Source organism: Emys orbicularis, chromosome 2 (genome assembly GCF_028017835.1).
Source record: "Emys orbicularis isolate rEmyOrb1 chromosome 2, rEmyOrb1.hap1, whole genome shotgun sequence".
Classification (NCBI taxonomy): domain Eukaryota; kingdom Metazoa; phylum Chordata; order Testudines; family Emydidae; genus Emys; species Emys orbicularis.
The window spans coordinates 96,902,085-96,920,452 of NC_088684.1; the positions used below are offsets into that span (position 1 = coordinate 96,902,085).

Sequence of the window (18,368 nt, forward strand, 5' to 3'; positions counted from 1 at the left end):
CTGAAAACCAGGTCACTTCTTTTAGGTGTCAAAACATTGGTATGTAACTTTAGGCACCCAGGTTTGGAACATATGGTTAAAGCATTTACACTTTCTTTGCCTCTATTGTGCACAAGACACCAAGAATTTTTAGGTTTTTTTTTTATTCAGTTACAGTGATTCTCAAACATTTAGATTAAGTCAATTGCTATTACTTAGATTACATTTTTTTAAAATTATCATACATATATAAACTCAGCAGGGAATGCACTATAGCAATGTTTGAATTGAATCCTCTAAATTTTACACATTTTACTTTGTAGTCCGGGATCTTCTCTTGGTCTGTTATCTTAGGCTTCCTTTAGATTTTGGTTTCTTTTGCTCTCCTTAGTTGTTATGTAGGAAAATCCCTCCTGATTAAATGCAAACTATTCAATTGGTCCATCATACCTCTGTGATTCAAATATGAAGCAGATGTTTTGGTAAATTATTTTGCCCTGAGGTTTTGATCACTGCTGGGGAGAAGGGAACAATAAAAATTGATATTGATATATGGATAAGAGACAACTATCATGCAGTCTCCAACTGAAAATCATCTTTGAGTTCTTAGTTGGATACATGTTGAAAAGAAAAAACTAATTTTAACATGAGATGTTGATTTTGATGCAATACATGATATTGAACAAACACATACACAGAAAATATTTGTATTTAACTGTGAACAGAAGATAACTTTTTGGGTATTCTGCACATCTTGGGAGTTTTGTAGGGCTGTGATTTATTTAGTTTTTAATGTTACAGGGGAAAACACTGGTTTTAGTAAAACCGATTAATTTGAATGAAATTACCACCATGTATCTATTTTGTAAGTGAAAATCCTCCATATTTTAAAATGCACAAATCTTGTGAGTGGGCGAATGTTATTTGTTATATGTCAGTGTTAAGAAAAAATATTCAACTACTCTTACAAGCTTCTTGATAACAAAGCTTATCTCTCTTGAGAAATCATCATAATAGAAAAAAATGTAACAATAAATCTATGATCTGTTTTCCCCAAATAGATATGATATCATAGTTATAGAATAGGGCATTGGTAAAATGCAGCTTCTTAGACATTGAACTGCAGCTACATTTCAGCTGGAGCTGCCAAATTTCTCTGTTTCAAATAAAACGTAGATATCAACTTTTCAAAGACAAATTGCTGGATTTCTATCAGTTCAGGAAACAGTATGCTAACTGTCCTTGAAAATTCCTGTTTAATTAAAAAAAATCCACATCACACTAGATAGTATTGGCAGGTTGAGAGTCATACTACTTAGCTTGCAAAATACCCATTTAAATGTTACTTAATAAAAGGGATTTTTGAACTGACACCATCATTTTATCTATATATGTACTCTATTTTCAGACTATGTTACAAAGCTGAATTTTTGCTAGCTGTAGGGAAGTGAATGTAACCATGCACTTCTGTTACTAGCTTTTTGTGTTTTGTGTTTGACTGTAGTCAGTGGTGAGCTGGAGCCGGTTCGCAAGAACCGGTTGTTAAATTTAGAAACCGGTGTAGAACCGGTTGTAAAGGGGCCGGCGGGTGGGCAAACTCTGGCCCACAGGCCACATCCGGCCCGTGGGACTGTCCAGCCCGCCTGAGCTCCCAGCTGGGGAGGCTCCCCCGGCCTCTCCCCTGCTCCCCCCCCTCGCAGAGCCCCAGCATGCCGCGCCGCCGGCACCAGTGCTCTGGGCAGCTCTGCAGCTCCTGCCGCTTTGAGCAGCAGGGTAAGAGGGCCCAGGGCTGGGAGGAGGGGTTGGATAAGGGGCAGGGAGCGGTTGGAGGGGGCGGAGGTTCTGGGGGGGTGGTCAGGGGACGGGGAACAGGGGGGGGTTGAGTAGGCATGGGAGTTCCAGGGGTCTCTTGGGGTGGTGGTGGATGGGGTCGGGGCAGTCAGGGGACACTGAGCGGGGCAAGTTGGGTAGGGGGTTGGGTCCTGGGGAGCAGTTAGGGTGGGGGGTGTCAGGAGGGGGTGGTCAGGGGACAAGGAGCGGGGGGGGTTGATGGGTTGTGGGTTCTGAGGGGGGCAGTCGGGGGCAGGAAGTGGGTTGGGGTCAGATGGGTGGGCGGGGGGAGACAGGCACGTGGAGCTTTTACTCACCGTGCGGTTCCCTACCGGGTCTTCGGCGACACTTCGGCAGCAGGGCGGGGGTCTACACTCGCTCCGGGTTTTCGGCGGCGGGTCCTTTACCCGGAGTGAGTGAAGACCCCCGCCCTGCTGCCGAAGTGTCGCCGAAGACCCGGCAGGGAACCAGTTATTAGGATTTTGGGAGCTCATCACTGACTGTAGTTGGACTACATTTTTTTGTTGATTTCATATTGCTTCTGAAATGGTTTAAAAATGTGTCATCTCTTTGTTTGAAGTCTGGTGTAAGTAACTTAAGTGTCATATTTTTGGTAGATAAGACATGTGTTCACAAGTATTGTAAACAAAAAAACAATGTCATGGTTGCTTTAGTGACTGATACTTTGGAAGAGCCCAGTCTGGCTAGTGTCTACCCTCTGGAATGGTGGAGCTGTTCAAGAGTGTGAGATCCCATAATCCTCAAGTGATCTGGAGTGGTTGTCTGTTATAGATAGAGTCTTGTAGATAGAAGCTTAAAAATATAGTTCTAACTCTCCTGGATAAAACAGAAAAGGTCTTTAGTATCCTTCTGATATACTAAAAGTACGGATCCACCAGCTTATAGATTTGCTGTACCTGGACCAGCAATGTTAATGCAACTATGCATGAAAGGAGACACATGTTGAACCTAGTCTTCTCACTGGTCTTGGTTATCTGCAGGGTAGTTATTGTCCTTATGGGGATTACAGGATCATTCATTATAGTGTAGAGTTCAACACTGGGGATAAAACAAATTCCCTTCAACTAACCATACATAATAAATGTTGCCCATTATATCATGTGGGATTTGGAGAAATGCTAACACACACAGATTCAAGCACAGCCCTTTTCAAGGATACTCCTAGAGTAACGAACTCTATGTTCCAATGGATTCTTGCTGTACCCTTTACTCTGAGAGTACAATGGTTCTTATCTAAGTGATCATGTGGAGATAATATTTCACAGAATTAACAGCCTTATTTCTCTTGCCAAACCACCTTCTTCAGAACAGTGGACGATCTTAGTTTTTCAGTGTCAATGCCTCTGAAGATAGCAATTAGTAGCAATGTGATTAGTTCTGCTCGTTTTTTGGAAGAACAAGTTTTTGGTCAGGTTTGATGAGCTAAGAGGTATTAAGTAAAGGAGCACAGAAACTTCAGAATTGCCATACTAGAATACAGCAGTGGTGCAGCAAATGCAGCACTCTGTCTTAGAAAAAGCATATTACCACATCCTAAAAATGGAGAGGAAAATCTCTGGTTTTTTTTTTTTAAGACTTCACTCACCTCAAATATATTTGGAAACTATAAACTAGTGTCTAACTAGGAAAAAATCCTAGAAAAAGTGACGATATGTATACAATAACGCTATCCCAGGTTCAGCATCGAATGTGTCCTGTTCAGTCATAAGGAAGAGAGATAGTATATATAGTTGTTACAGTAGGGAACTGGCAGTTAAGAGGCCTGAGTTCGACACCTAAATCTACTTCCAACTCACAATGTGAAATTATTCAAGTCATTTTATATCGCTGTGCCTTGTATAACGGGGTTCACTTACAATTGGGCACCGCCTTGTGGCTGAGTCTGGGGATTGATTCCACTCAGGTCTGATGCCTCCCCTTCAGACAGATTGCTCATGGCCCATGCCTCATCGGTCTCAGGACTCGCAGTGCTCCCTCTTTGTGACTCAGCCCTCCAGCCAGGTCATTGTAGAGACCTCCCCTTCAGGGGTGTCAAAGTCCCACTGGGTCAGCTTTCTGCATGCCATTCCAGACAGTCTTCTGCTCCAAGGCCAGGTCCCATGCTAATTCCTCAGCAGCTGGGAACCTGGGCCTGCCCACTACTCCAGGTTCCAGCCCGGGGATTCTTTGTCTAGCAACCATGATCTGCTTGCTCCCAGCCTCTGTTGCTATTTCTCTGGACTCCTTCCTACTTCCCTTCTCTATCTCCTGGTACCTCCTCTAAATTTACCAGCCTAAACTCCCTCATCCTGGGGGTAACAGTACACTACTTCTTTCTTTGGTTTCTTGCCAGACTCTGTAACCCCAAACACACCTCCCTTCTCTGAGGGAGTAACTGCAGACTACTTCCCCCAAAGCCCTTTTCTTCTTCTTCTTCAGGTTTGTGGCATAGCAGACTCACTTCCTGAGTCTATGACTGCCATGCATTGTACTTAGTATCTTTTCCATGACTTAGAGCAGTGTTTCCCAAACTTGGGATGCCGCTTGTTTAGGGAAAGCCCCTGGCGGGCCGGGCAGGTTTGTTTACCTGCCGCGTCCGCAGGTCCTGCTGATCGCAGCTCCCACTGGCCGCGGTTCGCTGCTCCAGGCCAATGAGAGCTGCTGGAAGCAGTGGCCAGTACGTCCTTTGGTCCGCGCCGCTTCCTGCAGCCCGCATTGGCCTGGAGCAGCGAACCGTGGCCAGTGGGAGCCGCAGTCGGCCGGACCTGCGGACGCGGCAGGTAAAGAAACTGGCCCAGCCCGCCAGGGGCTTTCCCTAAATAAGTGGCGTCCCAAGTTTGGGAAACACTGACTTAGAGTCTCTCACCTTTCCCCGTATTCTTAGAGAATTGCAGAAGAGCTTTTTAAAAATGGGCCCTGTTTTCCTACTATTTTTTGATAGATGTGGCAAGATTTTTTTTTACTTTAAGGCTGAGTTTTCTATATAAATAACTCCTTTCATTGGTACAGTCTTTACAATCCCAAAGAATATGATCTATGCTTTCAGGAACCTTGCATGTTACACATAATCCATTTTTGTGCGTGTTAATTAGAAATAAATTACTGTTTAATCTACAATGCCCTGTTATAATTCTAAATAGAGCCACTTCGCTCTTCCTCCCAGAGCCTTGGATTATGTCAACATTGTCAACTGTAGGGCATACGTCTCAGAATTTTTTCCCATTTGTTTCATTTGCCAACAGTACTTGCCATTCCTTCCTTAGCTCATTTTTGATTAGGTGTTTAAATTCTTGTTTGCTTAAGGGAATTCCTAGGTTCATGATTAATAGCACTTTTTTGCCTATTTGTCAGTCAATTTGTTGCCTGCTATCCTTATATGTGCCAGGATCCATGCTATTACTGTGGTTATATGCAATGGTGACAGTTCAGTTATTAGCAGTAATATTTCATTAAAGATACTGTCATTTCTGCTAGCAGACTTATCACTGTAAAATTGTCTGCGGCCCTGATAAGGAGTCTCACAGGTTGGCTACAGCAGCTAGCCACACATCTGAAGTCCAGTTTAGTGCCAGTATAATCCCTGTTAGCTCAGCTGTAAAGACTGATACAAAGTTAGTTAGCATTATGGCTTTCTTGAGTCTGAGTGAGGCACTCTGAGAGTCTTTCCCACTCTTCCTGTATCTTCCTCGTTGGAGCCATCTGTATACATTTGGCAATAGTATCCCCGCTTATATATTGATTTGTTATATGTTGTATATTTATCAGTCTTCTCCCTTTATGTATTTCACTATATAATTCCATGTCTATCTCGGGGGGAAAGTTTTCCACTGATAGAATATTTTCACATAACTATAGATTTTGGTCTCTTTCAATCCTCTTTTCATTAAGATCCTTTATCCACTTCTGTAGCCTACTCACATGGGGAATTTTGAGGGTTTTTTGTCCTCCATTTAATTCCCAATGATCATTATTTATTAAATTTGTGTTATCTTTGCTATTACGTAGTATTTTGGCCCAAAAGTTTAAGTCTAGGAGCTTCATTCTAAGAGTGACAGGCATTTCACTGCCTAATACAGTACATGAAGAGGTGTAGTAATGAAGGCACCACATGTGATATGCAGTGCCTGTGTTTGGATATAGTCTAGTTTTCTCGGATTCCTTTCATTGCTGATCCAAAGGCCTGGCATCTATACTCAATAATTGGTCTAATTAACGCTTTGTATAGTATTGTCACCATTTCTTATCTGCTCCTCAGAATGTTCCAGAGATACTTTTCAGTAAGTTGATTCTACATTTTCACTTTTCTTAAATATTTTTAATATGGTCCCTCTAAGGGAGCTTATCAAATATCACACCTCAGAATTTTTATTTTTTCACTATATTTAGATGTTTGTTATATTGCTATAAATTTACAACTTTTTGGATTTTCCTTTTTGTGAAGCTCACTCCCTTAATTTTGCTTAAGGAAAATGGGAAGCTCCATCTGTTTCCCCATTATGTACTTAAGTGCATTATTGATTCTTTTGGTGGCTCTTTCAAGGTTTCTGCTTTTGGTCCATATGACCAGTCTCGCCCCTGCTTCCCCAGCAGAAAGGTGTTTGGGTGTGTGGGGCAGTGCTTACCTGGGGGGCTCCCCAGAAGGGCCACAGAAACTCCTCTCCCTCAGTTCCTAGCTCCATGTGCTGCCTCTGCCTGCAGGAACCACCGCTGCAGCTCCCAGTTCCCAGGAGCTGCAGAACCTGGGCTTGGAGCAGAGCAGAGGCAGCACGTGGAGCTAGGAGCTGGAGGTCGCCACTTCCCAGGAGCCGGGTAGGGAACTTGCCCCAGCCTCGCCCACCCCTCCCCCTGAACACCCACGGCACCCCCCCAGACGCAACTCCCCCGAGCACCCACGGCACCCTCCGGGCCGCCACCTGCAGCACCCCCAGGGCCATCCTTCCAAGCCCCTCACCCCCAAAGTTTTAGTCAGGGGTAAATAGTAAAAGTCATAGACAGGTCACGGGCTGTGAATTTTTGTTTACTGCCCGTGACCTGTCCATGACTTTTACTAAAAATACCCATGACTAAAACGTAGCCTTACATATGACACAGTTGTTAGCAAATAACATGATCCCTATTCCTGTACTCAGTTCCTTAGGGAGGTCATTTATCATGATGTTAAAGAGGGTTGAGCTAATTCCATTCTCCTGTGGAATTCCATTTGCAAGTGAATATACGTTGGAAAAAACTTTCCCTATTCAGACTTGTCTAGGTCTTTTGTTTAAGTCCTTTATCCATCTATATATTTTCCCCATAACATCCATGGAAGCCACTTTATGAAGTAATCGCTCTCTCCATAACACAGCATAGGCTTTCTCTATGTCCAGGAAAGTTGTTATTGTGAATTCTTTGGTTCTCAGGTTTTTTTGTGGTTCTGTCTCTAACCTTACACTGTGGTCAGTCTCACTCCTACCTCTTCTGAACCCACTTTGCATTCCATCTATGAATGTGCAATTAATTTTTTTAGGCCCATAGTCTCTAGTTTCCTGCATGGATTATAGACATTATAAAGTCGTAGAAATACTGAATTGTTTGGTATTGATATTTACTTTGAGCAAAGATCGAGTGTAGTGGCTCTCCGAGCTCTGGTCAAGTGTAGGTAGTGTCTTGGTCTATCCAAGGCCATGATCAAGTGTCTTGATGTTTTTGGTGTTTTGGCCTCGAGATGAAAACCTTGTCTTTGTTTCTGGGACCTTGAAGTGAAAAAATTCTCTAAGTTATACTCAATATTAGCTTTTTAACCTCTACTTCAAGGTAATTCAGGTTTTCCTTAATGAAGGTGCAGAAACCTCCACCTTTTCCTATTTTTCTATCATGTCTATATATGCCACATCCAGGGAATGTATAGCCTACTTTTTCTATTAGCCAAGTCTCCTGTATGCATATTTCTATTAGCCAAGTCTCCTGTATGCATATGCATCAGGATTTGTTTTCATATCAATCATATTTTTCTTTAATTCCTTACACTGTGGGCATTCTAACTGAAAACAGGTTAAAATTCTTTTAATCTTCAATATTTCCTTCACTTAGGAAAGCATGAAGCCAATGCACTGATAGATTGTTAGCTCGTAGGTACTTTTCAGCAGCTTTTATTATAATTCTTATTTTCTCTGTTTTCTTTCCTGTTTGAGATGTACAGTTCCTTACTTCAATAATAAATGCAATGAATCTCTGTTCTATAAGTAGCATGTCATTTCCTTTTACCCCAATGTCACTTGTTTCTTCCTTCCAATTATTTTGTTGCTGGCTATTCCCTTTCTCTATATCAGGTTTTCTTTCCCCCTCCTTTAGATCTCTCATAGCAGCTTCTGCATAAGATATTGTTAGTAATTTTGGTTTATTTTTTCTAGCTTGCTTTGTCTCAGTACATCTTTTATACGCTGCCACAATTAAAACGTTTTTGTTCTGTCCCTTCCTCACAATCATCGTATGAATGTTCACCTCCACACTTACTGCATTATATTTTCTCTTTGCAGTTATTTTCTATGTGACCAAATCTTTGACACCTGTAGCTTTTCACAGGAGAAGGAGTGTAGGGCGTAGTCCATAATTTTTGATATCCTAAAGTTACTGTATCTGGTAGCATTCTTTCCTTAAATGTGACCGGCCCAGCTGGTCAGGGGTTTGCTATCACCTCCTCTTCTGCTCATTAGCCTCTTAGCCATTATCACCTGATCTTTACCTATTCACTGGTATATTTCTTCTTCTAACATTTCATCAGGCATATCACATACTACTCTTTTTGTTTCTGTGAGGAATTTAGGTAGCTCACAGCATTTTTTATTTTACCTAGGCTAGCATGCTTGTCTTAAGGAGCGCCCACACATTTTTTGATCCACTCTGCAATCCTCAGGGGGTCAATATCCCTTATCTTTATTCCCTTAACAAGGGATTTCCCCTTCATGCCCTTCTATTTGCTGGTCCTTCTTCTGGTTCTAGACAATCTATCCCTTTTTGTTTCTTCTTTGTTTACATGCAGTCTTTCTCAGTGTTTTCCCTTTCTTCACTGTCTAGCCTAGTTTTGGTTTCATTTGTTGGCTCTTCCATCTCACTCTGCCAAGCCTGTCAGCCACAGCTCAGCTAGCCAGTAGTAGCCTACTGAGTCCTTTGTCAGCAGCCCAACCCAGCCATTCATCTCAAACTCTTGCTCCAGCCTACCCATCAGACCTCTTTTGTTTTCAGCTTGCTGGCTTTATACAAGTTCAGCCTGTCCCTGCCCAGCTGGGCTTCATCATCGATTAGCCTTTCAGGTCCTGGCTCTCCCACAGTAGAGCCTATCAGGTTAATTGTCTTAACCTGCTCTGCCTTGTGTGGATTGGACACCCCCTCACACCTTGGTTTCCATGCTTGTGAAGTGGGAAGAATGTTAATATTTCTTTGGGAGCTTTGGGGGGCGGGAGAGGGCAAGAGGATAGATCAGTGTACAGTATCATTTATATTGCCTTATCAGAATAGATCAGGGGTCGGCAACCTCTGGCACACGGCTCGCCAGGGTAAGCACCCTAGCGAGCCAGGCCAGTTTATTTACCTGCTGACGTGGCAGGTTCGGCCAATCGCGGCCCCCACTGGCCGCGGTTCGCCGTCCCAGGCCAATAGGGGCGGCGGGAAGCGGCGTGGGTGAGGGATGTGCTGGCCATGGCTTCCCGCCGCCCCTATTGGCCTGGGACGGCGAATTGCGGCCAGAGGGGGCCGCGATCGGCCGAACCTGCCGCATCAGCAGGTAAATAAACTGGCCCGGCCCGCCAGGGTGCTTACCCTGGTGAGCCGCGTGCCAGAGGTTGCCGACCCCTGGAATAGATACTATGGTGATGAACACCATAGCAAATTCCTAGGATTCCTTCATTTGTTCATATCTTTTCTGACGTTATCTATTCTCAGTAGCCACTGATATGGTGGATTGTTGGACTCAGCTAAACTACTTGGAGAACAGGATAGTTATCCTGATAGTCACTAGAAAGTGATACTTAGTGACTCTGTGAGATCCAACTTGGAGAGGAATGGCTTTGATTAGATAATACATAGATACGTATTTGGCTCATTTTTTACTTTGAAGTGGTCATATGGTGTCTCATACACATAAGTTGAATCTGATTTGACCTATTTAGGTCCTTGGACATCCAGTACACATTTGAGAGCAACTTGACAGTCTTCTATAAGCAGGGAATGATATCTGAAAGATGTTGTGAAGATCTTTATATTCCACAATTCTTGTTGTGCATTTAATTTCTTCACACACAAGATACCTTTTAAAACATTTGCGTATACATTAAGCCTCCATTGCATTGTTCTAATGAACATTTTATAGCAAACATGCTGTGCTCTTAAGATTTTTAATAGATGCACTTTTCTGGTGGTCTGAAGGCTAAATAAAGCAATATTTATTAAGCAATTTTGCATTAAACTGTAACCACAGAAAAATATGCATCTTCTGATACTTGCCACTGGTGTGCAGTGTAGACTTAGAAATGCCTCTGTAGAGAGTGATAGCTCTTTTGTCATTAAAACAAATTTTTTTTTTTCCCTTTATGGTAGTTGGAGTATTAAAGCATATCTACTCTAGCTGGTCTAGTTTAAACAAACAGGTTGATTCTCAGTCTGGGTCCCACTGGAAATGACAAATCACTAAAATTGGCAATTGCTGGCACTCCCATTAGCAGTGCCAGTATCAGCAGAGATGCTTGGAATTGACTGGATATGGAGACTAAACTAGTATCCTTCACCCTTAGGTTGAGGCACATTTTCAGAGCAGTGTTAGAAGCTAGATTTTGCTGCTGCTCTTTCTTTTCTGGGGAAAAAGTAGGAAACCCAGAACTCAGTCACCAGAGTTGTTCATCTTGCAGTAGAAATAACTCACTCATAAAAAATATCTCTGAGCACTGTTCAAGAAAAAGTATTCTTCCAAACTCCCTCTGTATTTTACATTATAGCTTATGGCTATTTTTACTTCAATATCTTGGTTGTAGAGCTGTAATACTATCTTGATGTACTTTCAGTGGTACAGATGGTAAAGAAGAGACAGGACTCCAGTGTACTGAATGAGATCCTATTTGTTGATGTTTACATCCTCAGCTAGTACAGATGGGTATAACTCCACTACAGCCAGAGTGACTATGTCCCTATACTATCAAAATGTATTTGTGTATCCTTCCAACCTAGCTAATCCCTAGGAATTTTGCACAAGGTATACAATATAAAATAAAGCAAGTTGCATATTTAGCCTTTCCTTAAAAAGTCACCTTCATTGGAGCTCAGTTAATATGAACACATTGAATTAAATATGGTATTCTTCAACCAGTAAGTGCTTTAGGGAAGAGGCTGAAGGAGATGCATTCAATCACATAATGAGTTAATTTTTTTCTCAGTAGTTCTTTAAGAAGTTCCACCGCCACTTATATCATCTCAGATATCAGCTACAGAATAGCACTATATCAAAGGAGTGCAACCTCCTAATGGCTGAAACCTCAAGTGGTCTTGTTCATTTGTTGGTGCTACAGGGCTTGTGACCTGCCCTTCTTTTAGTTAGTCTCAGAGTTTGTTCCTTCCTCATTTAAAATCGCTAAATATGTATCCAAAGAAACTAATGCTCTAAAAGAGGGAAAGGTCACAGAAAACAGAGAAAACAGTTAACCAGAATGAAAGAGACTGTAAAGTGGCAAGTGTCTGAACAAGAATCAGTGGCAGACTGACAGTCAGCTGAAGAGTAAATTAAAGCTTAGTGGCCTGATTCTCAATTGCCATACACCTTTGTGTAGTCATTTTCATCTGTGGTGTAAAGCATTACCAAAACCAATATAGTAGCAAGTTACAGCCATTTTGCATTTGTGTAAATGACTACACAGTGACTGCATTGGATCAGAAAGTAAAATAGAAAAGAGCAGTTATAGAGTTGAAAAGAATGAAGGACAAAAAGCAACAAATTCTCGTGCTGCATTAAAATAGCATAGTGTTTGTTTCAATTAAGAAACATATAAGGGAGGGCTTTGTGTGCTTTTTGATGTGCAATGAAAAGAATCACTGTCCACTCCAAGGCAAAGCTGCAACCATTCTCTCAGATGCATTTGCCTCTGGATCCACCATAAATAGACTAATAAGTTATATTATGGTTTGGGGCAAAAACAGTTATGTATAGTGATTAGCATATTTTATTGTTTATTTAAGCAGTAACTGTGTATTCTGTGCTGTACAGAACTCAAATAATCTCTGCCCTCACTAGTTTACAATCTAAATAAGACTGACCACGAATAGCCTACACACACTGGACAACTCAGAAGCATGAATGATTAGGAATATTTCTTTAAAAAGTTTTGTCACTGATGACTTGTTTACAGTGCAGAAATGGGTTTTTAGGAGACATTTGAATTAGGATAGGTTTTTTAAAATTGTGTTTATTTATTTTAGTTTAAATGTTTTCAATAAAGTCAAGGTTTCTGGTTCAAATACTTCGTTCAAATTTGCCTTTCAGAATATTTTGCCATATTCACTTAGTTTGCTACTTTGACAAATGTTCCTACCAATAAACTCATTTGCTGTTATTGAAAAGATTAGTATTAACTTGGAAAAAAATGAATATGTATTCATCAATGAATTATGCTCAGAAAACTGATAATGAATTAGCTCAGTGTGCACAAAATTATACCGGGCTGGAATATAGATCACTTGGTTTAAGGTACTTAGTTTTAATCCTTTGCACTTCCCGTAGTAGCTGTCTTCCATCTATTCTTCCCCAGACCAGGATGAGGATAATTATTAGAGTTGGTTTGAAAATTTTCTATCAATTTTTTGAAGAAAAATGGCCTTTTTTTTTCTAAAATAAAAACCCAATCACTTTTGTTTTTCTTTTCTTTTTTTGGTTGAAAAAATGAAAAATTCCTGTGAAAAATATGATACTTTTTCATTTATTTCAAAAGTTTTCATGGAAAATACTGCTTTCTGATCAGCTGTAGTCATCATGTCTGGCTTGATTATGGAGCCCTTATTCACCCTGGTGAGCACTTACTTTGTGAGCAGACTTATTGATTTAAGTAGGATTATTTGTGTAAGTGCTCATCCATGTAAGTGTGAATCGCCCAACCTAGTCCTGGATGATAAACCTACATATTAATGAATTAGATGCATAAGCAACAACTTGCTTGCGTAGGATCCTACACTATTCTCCACTGATGTGGAGTTTACATTATTGACTTAACAGGACAGCCAGATATTGTTGATTGTATTTAATTATAGGGTTACACAAGTCATAAAGGGAACTAAACTTTATTATTGTATGCTGATGGAGAATTTTAGTTTCACAACAGATTTAGTGACCCTCCCCAGCTGGTGGCTTTGTGCATGTTTTTGAAAGGAAGATTTGGAAAGACCTGTGACTCATGTCACATTCCTGATTTCAAAAGGATCTTTTCATGAGCGCTGAAGAAAAAACAGATGGATCAGTACATAGTGCTTGTCCACAACGTCAAGCTTCAAGTATCTAGTATTGTGAGGATTTGGAGGTAGTTTCTCTCTGCACCTGGTATCTAGAATATAGACCGAAACCACACAATCCACAAGAATTTTCAGTGCTCGGTTTAGGAAAAAGTACATATACCTGCTGCATATGTAAGTTTACTACCACATCTGCTTGACTAAGAGTGTAGGATGAAGAAAAGTTGGTCAGATTTGTTGTTTCATTGTGGCTATTGAAATAGAAGGTGATTTTTCAATCAGCTATAATGTACAGAGAAGAGTTGTATTACTTTTGGAGCAAAGAAAAAGCTTGGGATGTTAGAGAGGAAGAGAGCCAGCCAAGCATTATTCGTGTTTAATTTGTAACATGAATTTGCCTTTTCAGCCTGCATGTTCTGACTGACAGTGAGATGATGGCCTTGGAGCTGTTGCATTACATCCTCTGTTTCCTTAGATTCTAATTAATCAGGGATTCAATTTTAGGTAAAATTAATTAATGGTGTTTTGTTTAGATGGAGTCAAATTCTGCCCTCAGTTTCACCCATGGAACCTCGCTTATTTCTATGAACAATGAGGAGAATGAAGTTAGGAAATGATCCAAAGCCCAATGAAATCAATGTGAGTCTTTTCTCTTGTTGTCAATAGACTTTGGATCAGTCCCTAAATGAGTCTGAATGGATGGTAAATTCTGCCCTCTTGTACGTTCTTCATGGGCAAGTATCACTTTGCGACATGGAAATAAATTTAACATTTATTCACATGATCCTACGTAGAACAAGAGGGAAGTGCTCAGTAAACCACACAAGTGCAGTCTGTGCCACCTCTCCTGGTGGTTGGACCACTAAGGGATGGTGATCACCTGCTATTGCTACTCGCTTATCTAGTTACTCCTTTAAGTCAAGTGGTCCAAGGACTGTCTGAAGAACCTGGGTTCACACCCAGAAGATGACCCACATAGTAAGGCTGTTGTATGCCCCAGCCATCCTCTCCCAGTCACCAATGGCTCACCATACTTTTTTTTCTCTTAGAAGGCCTGATCCTGCATTTCTTGCCAGGTAAAACTAGGTAAAACTCCCATTGATTTCAGAGGTCAGTAAGGAATATAGGGTTGGCTCACAGATAGAGGCTGAAGCAGAATATTGCTTAACTCTGGCTTTTTCATAGCACAGACTATCAATTAAAGAGAAGGGGATCATTACAGCAGTACTAGGGAACTGCACTGTGTTTTACAAGACATAGTTATACTCTCCTCTGCTTCTCTTCAAGCAACCTCAGTGCAACACCTTTCACACTGAATTTGCAATAACCTCAAGTCAGACTGGCAGGTGATTAGATACAAGTCATTTGTTATGATCACAGATGACTTTTGTGCCTGTGAGGAGCAATGACTGCAAACTCTATTGTGGCTTTATAATATCTAATACTGAAAAGAATGAGTTCAGGCTGCTAAACTCTCTTCATTTTGAATGGCAAGAGAGATCAAAAGCATGTAATAGAGTGAAGAGCCAAGTTGTTAATTTGTGGAAGTGAAACAGCACATAAAAATAGCACTACCTGTAAGGAATAGGGTTTGTTAGGCTATATTTGGAAGGTGATTTGCCCTTTAAACTAGTTCTGGATGGTTGGCTGACTGAAAGTGTGTGTGTGGGGGGAAATTAATGGGGATGCCTGGAAAATATCTTCACATAATATTTCAGTGTTTACACCTGCCTTGATAATTTATAATTAAAAATGTATGACATGTTTGGTTCTTTCTGCTTGTGAATTGTCCATGAATAGATCGTGACTTTTTCAACTCTATTTGTTCTGAATTATTGGCAGAATAATTTCTATAAATAATTTTTGAATATCAGCAAAACTTTTGTTGCAACAATTTGATATTCAGATTGTTTTGATTGGACCCACACAGCTCACATGGAATGTTTGTGTTCCCTCACTGGAGGAGTGTAACTCTAAGAATCACATATCTTATGATTACAAATTTGAAATTGTGTTTTTGATTATATTCTGAAATATTCAGTGAAGATTTTGCTGCTTCAGTGAATATGCCTGCCCATAAACTCATTTACTAGAATATTCATGTAAAGAAAACACAAAAGAGGAGCAAAAACAATTAAAGGAAGTTTCTTTCAAAATTAAAATTAATATTTTCAGAATGTTTTCCCCACATTTGCCCTGCTGTATGTAGTGCCATGTAAGGTCATGCAGACTGAAATATTCCCATTCATCAAATGAATTTTTTTATCATCCAGTGGTGATGAGTCTAATGCAAAATGAATGATCTGTTGTGTGACTCTATGAGAGTACCCATTACTAATTTTGGCAAGCTTGTGCCACAGTAACACCATACTCAACATATAGACTTATTGAAATAGATAGGACTGTGAAGTATGGGACTTCCCAATATGAGTAAGGATGCCATAAACGTTGCCTTTGTTTACAATTAGTTATACACCATAGCTGGAGAGAGAGACAGGATTCAGCTTTGCTTTTCCCCAAAGGCTATCACACTTTTCAGAAGCCTCCATGGAACTGTTCTTAATTTAAATAGCTTTAGAGGCCTTCTGGGGCCGGGATGCCTTTTCCCTTCAGAGTTAAGTCCCTAGCTCTGGAAGAAGGGCAGGAGGAGAGCATTTTACAGAAGGTCTCTTGTGGCATGCCAGGGGAAGAGGGGCCCTGTTACAATTTATGATCTGTGATACTGTGACCTACCCAGGGTACAATCGAGACTGATGAGTAGCTGTGTTATCCCTCTAACTAGGGGGTCTTTCATAATACTTTGCTACTGTAGCCTCCAGCCTGGACTGCCCACAAACAGCCTCCAGCATGCAACATGCAAGTCACTCCCAGCTATGTCTGTATGTGTGCTCCAGCCAGCCAGCCATATCTTAGCTTTCTCCAGTCTTGGTTATTTTGCAGGCTGGCCCCCAAAACACTCCCCTCCTCCCCCACCCCATGTCTTACAATTTCCCCCGGAAATAAATGTCTTGTATTGTTCAGCCCTCTCCTGGACAATGCAAGTTTATATAAAGTCTGTTATTTTTTTAATAGAAATAATAAGCATACAAGTTGCCACCCCAAATGGAGTTTCTCAAACACTTCAATTTAAACACACTGGATTTAACAATAAAACAAGTTTATTAATTATAAAGAGAGAGATTTTAACTGAGTACACGTAATGAGGCATAAAGATCAGAAATGGTGAAAAATAAACATAAAACACAACTAGCGCCTAACTCAACAAACTGTGTTAAATTCAAAGCAAAGTTCTCACCACATGCTTTCAGCAGTCTTACTGACCAAACTTCTTAGTTCAGGACCCCTTCTCCCAGAATCCAACTAATGCTTCCTTTGTTGCTTCGGGTGCCATAAATGCAATGGTCTGTGAGGGGAGGGCCTTGTAGAGTTTCCCCCTCCTTTTTATAGTTTGTTCCCCATTTGAAAAACATTTGCAGCTGGATACCAGGAGACAAAAAGTCTATGTGGAAGGATGTTCCCTGATACTTTTTTTTCTCACCTGTTTGAGCTGTTTTTCTCTCCCCTGCCTGCTTGATGACTGTTTACTGCTTAAATGCAAATTAAGCAGAGCACATGGTCCTTTGTTTAGGACAGACCTCTTTTCCAACTTCTACTTGGGTAGGGCTGTTGTTTGGAACATGTGCTAATAACACCATACATGGAAATCTTATAACTTCACATACGGTGTTGCCACACGTGTATTTTATCAGGGTGATACTGAACAACAAATTATGAGTTTTCAAATGATTCCTTACAAGGCATACTTTGTAAAAAGATTATTACGATAGTGTGTAAGGTGTGAATACAAGGGTACATTCTGTCACAGATACTTATTCAGGAGGATAGCTTGCCTGTCCCTATATGTGAATTTTATTGCAGTTGGCTGAGGTATAAGGATCACTTCATTGTTTGTGGTAGCTTAGATCTTTACAGTTAGCTCACACTGCTAGTGATTATGAATAGTGAACATAAGCTATTTTAGGGATCTGGCATCCCAATAGAAGTCTTTCAAATCTCCAAATCAGTGAGAGCCAGCATGTCAGCCACCCACTAGAAAGGGCTATGCAGGACCTCAGAACATGGATTACAAGTCTCTGCTCAGTTCCATCCTGTTTATTGCTTAAAGTTCTTAAATCTGCTTTATCTACCCAGCCTCACACTTGGCCTTTGCAAAAGAAGCATTATCTTTTTAATTTCCTGAAATGTAATAAATTGTTGAGTTTTCTTATATATGCCATCATAACTGCAATATTCTTTGACCTTTGCAGAGCTGGCCAAATAACAAACAGGCAGAGTATTCTTTTAGAATGTTGTTTATGTACACAAGAATCTCATCCGACTCCAATAAGAGAAATGTACTTTCCTTGTAGTTGGGGAATATTATATAGAGGTTTGAGCAGACCTAGATTCTATTCCCAACTGTCGCTGACTCATTGTGTGATCTTGGGGGAAGAGATGGATCCCCTCTGAGCTTAATTTCAAACTTGTGCATTAGGTATATAGTAAAATATTTAATGGGCACATAATTTGTAAAGCGTTTTGTGCCTGTTGTAGAAGGTGCTTTGTAAGTGCAATGCATTATTTATTTATTTGCTGCTACTAACTGTTGATATAAGTTCAGTCGGACAGTTCTTCTGGCAATTCTACTCTAAATTACTAAAATAATTTTAGGTAGTGTCTTGTACTATGCTTGAGTAACATTTGTTACTTGTTTAATAATATAGGGCTGGATTATCCTCCCCCTTAGCTAAATTGAATAGTACTTTATTCCACAACTCATCCTGTTGAAATAAGAGGCAACTCTTGAAATTGCTTGTTTCCTTGTGCTCCTATGTCTGTCTATATCCATCAGTTGTCTCTTGTCTTATACTTAGATTGTTATCACGCTGGGGCAGTGACCATCTTTTTCTTCAGTGTTCATATGGCACCTAGCAGAATGGGATCCTAGTCCATGACTGGGTCTGTTCCACAATACAAATAATTATTAATAAGTGAGGTGCTGTTCAGCATAAGTAAGGATATCACAATCTGGCCCATAGTGAAATGTATGTACTGAGAAA

The 18,368-nt window shown here is 40.6% G+C and overlaps 1 protein-coding gene across 1 annotated transcript in view; it reads left to right on the plus strand.

Annotated features, from left to right (window-relative positions):
- The window catches only part of CCDC102B (coiled-coil domain containing 102B), a 328,414-nt gene that overhangs the window by 14,014 nt on the left and 296,032 nt on the right, over positions 1-18,368 (plus strand). The window lies entirely within an intron of this gene.